The following is a 3,592-nucleotide window of genomic DNA, read 5'->3' as shown; positions in this document are numbered from 1 at the left end:
TTCATTTACTCGAGACTTATCTTGGAAAGCTCATATTACATCTCTTGTAAAATCTGCTTCCAAGAGACTAGGCGTGCTAAGCCGACTCCGTTCCTTCTTTACCCCTGCACAATTGTTGACTCTATACACGGGTTTTATCCGCCCCTGTGTGGAGTACAACTCTCATGCGTGGGGAGGCATCCCACATACAGCTCTTCTCAATAGGGTGGAGTCAAAGGCTTTTGGTCTCATTAACTCTCCTCCTCTTACTGACTCCCTTCAACCTTTGCCGCACTGTTGCATCTTTCTCTCTTTTTTATCGCTACTTCAATGGTCACTGTTCCTCTGAACTGTCTGCTTGCATTCCTCCACCTCTGCGACGGGCGCGTAGCACCCGTTTAGCAGCAAACTCTCATCTCTTTTCTGCCCAACTCTCTAATGCAAGAGTTAACCGTTACTCCCAGTCCTTCATTTATGCAACAGGTCAACTCTGGAACTGTCTCTCTCTGTCTGTATTTCCTGCTAGCTATGATCTCCAGTCTTTCAAACGTAGTGTGTCCAGGCATCTCGAAATGATCGGATCTTGAATTTGGCTCTCTTGTATTTTGTTTTTTTTCTTAGAAGAAACAATAATTTGCCGGCCCGCGGCCTTTGGTTCCTTCTTCCTCGCATAAAAAATAAGAGACCCAAAGCAGCACTACACTGATGGAGTGGATGGTGAGCGCCCGAACCTACCACCATCAATAATAATAATAATAATAATGATAATGATAATGATAATGATATATATATATATATATATATATATATATATATATATATATATATATATATATATATATATGCATGGTACATGTAAACCTGGGAATCCAGTTATTTCCTGAAATGCCTGGCTAGTTCGTGAAATGCTTTCAAGTTGGAACGGGTTAATTTAGGTTACTTTAACTGTGCCTGCGAATAGGTTAGGCTTGAATAATCTGGATTACGTTTAGGTTAGGTTAGACTAGGTGAGGTCAGTGTAGGCGAGGTTAGGCTAGGTGAGGTTAGTGTAGGTTAGGTTAGGCTAGTTTCAGTGTGCATTAGGTTAGTTTTTTTTTTTTTTTTTTTTTTTTTTTTTTGATCGGTAAGTTACTTTAAGCACTCAACCTGTACTACCACGAGGAACGTTGGCTGACAGAATAAGTTCTTATTTTATTGGCATTATGTTGACTAAACCTTTTTAGTTTTTAAATAACCTTACCCTGTCCCTTTGTTTCTCAATTATAAAAATTCTCATCATTTCAACGTAAGTTGACTTGTGATTTACGAAAGGACAATGGTTGCTTTCGTAGATATAAATATTTCTTGGGAGAATGAAAGGTTTGAAACAGCCCTATACAGCCAGCCAATCTTCACCGGATTATACATGAATTTTTCTTCATCCCTCTCCTAAACATACAAACGTAATCTAATATGTGCTCTTACCCACAGATTTTATAAGATAGACTCGAATTATTTTCACCTTCATAATACACTTAAATATCTTAAAGACTTTTATCTAAAAATCTTCCAAAAAAGGATTCACAGAAACGTACATTGGTTCATTATTATTTTTACTGCTCCAAAAGTCCAATTAACTATTGTTTCGAAAAACACCATATACTTTCCCACTGCCACACTGAACCTCTTATCTTCAGGCTTAGGAATAAGTTCCAGACACCTCTCGCTGAACACGTCTTACAGGTGTCACATTGGGTTGTATTTAAAACACCCAAAACTATTCATAATTTAATTAAGGTGAAAGACACTTCCCAGACACATACAAGCTTCAGTTGTTTACCTGTTTTTTTTTTTTTTGTGCCAGCTTTAGGATAACATGTACAGGTATATTAAAAAGGCATTTAAAACACGAATGCATGAACAATTGGGTCATTCATTTCGAATAGGCCAATCAGTAACCAACCCACCACACTCAGGAATAAGTGACAACTCGCAACATCACGACCGCTCTATCAAACATCCTGACTTCACAGTCCTTGGTGGCAGCAGCGTTTTTTTTTTTTTTTTTTTTTTTTTTTTTTACAGAAGATGAAGAGGATGGAGAGTGAGAGACTGACGAGCAGAGAGTATGTGAGTGAGGTAGAGGGGAGGAGAGGGAGGAGGAGGCCAAGGATGAGAGAGAGGGATGGAGTGGAGAGGCATATGAACGAGAAGGGTGGGAGCTGGAAGCAGGGCAGTGAACTGGCGGGGTACAGGGCGACATGGAGGCGATTAGTTTGTGGCCACCCCATACGGGACTGGGGCGTCTGGCGATAGATAGATAGACAGAAGATGAATAGAAGAAAAGGAAAGCACATCAGATTAAAAAAAAAAAAATCCATACACCATTTTAAAGGTGTCCTCCATTCATTAAAAAAATGTGTGGCAGTTGGACTTCAACGGCTGTACGTTGTAGTTTGGGGGAAAACTAATGTGGGTAACCGATTTAGCATTTCAAGGAATGAAGGATTTAAGAAAGGCAGAGTTTCTGCAGTTTAGCAGTGTGACAGTCCAGTCATGAGAGCTACCAAATCCGTGTGGCATGGGGGGAGGCGTGGAGAGGTGGCACAACTGATGTAACTTCTGAACATTTTCCATGAAAAATATCTAATATAATGCAAGGGAAGCAACATTCCGTTTTACTGGTAGGGGATGTACGTCATTTGTAATTGCTGGGTTATTAATTATTCTTATGGCTTTGCTTTGAATTTTGTTCATTTCGGTGCAACCTCTCCACTTGCACTCCTCACGGTGAGCAATATTCCGGCTGATAGTGCACATGGCTGGTAAGTTATGGATAGCTGCTTGTTGGTGAAGAAGTTACGGATTCTGTAAAATAATTCAAGCTTCTTTGAGGCGCTATTAGCATATGATCTAGCGGGATAAGTCCAAATGATGATACTGCAGGGCGAAACGCTGATAATTTCAGTAACTTCAGAGATAGAAATACTGGTCACATTGAAGGTGGTATAGGAATCAAGCAATGTCTGTCTATTACTGAACTGGATATACAGTACTTGTTTTTTCTACCATTAAATGAGACAACGTTATTTTGTACTCATTCCGTGGTCTTAGAGAAGGCGTGATTTATGGACGTTATTCTGTTGAGTTGGGAGTTAGATATATCAGACTTTGCAAATGGGTGTTTAAGTGTGAAAGAACTATGAAGTTTTGAGTCCTGCATATGAGTGAATGGGATTACAGGTGACAGACAAACGATTATTGATATTAATGAGTAAGACGGTTGGAGACAGGACTGATTCCTGTGGCACACCGGCAATACTTGAGTGGAAATTGGAATACGAGTATACATCATCAACCTTTACTCTTATCATTCTGTTGCTGAGATATGAGGAAACCAGTGGACAAATGATGATTGGACACAACAAGGGACTCTGGATAACAGGGAACGGAGCCGAGACTGAGTACACGCATATCAACAGTGGGTGTTTCCTGACGAAAATCATACTGTGTCGCTATTTAAGTTTTTGATCCAAGATGTTTAACAGTATGCTTATTAATGACAGTCTCACGCATTTTCCCAAAAGATGTGATAGCACTGGATCTGTAATCAGTGGGATCAAAGGAACTTTCT

The sequence above is a fragment of the Coenobita brevimanus genome, chromosome 101 (genome assembly GCF_032717465.1).
Source record: "Coenobita brevimanus isolate Jiangsu-jjx chromosome 101, ASM3271746v2, whole genome shotgun sequence".
Classification (NCBI taxonomy): Eukaryota; Metazoa; Arthropoda; class Malacostraca; order Decapoda; family Coenobitidae; genus Coenobita; species Coenobita brevimanus.
The sequence above is the reverse complement of the archived record's forward strand: the minus strand, read 5'-3'. Positions refer to the sequence as shown.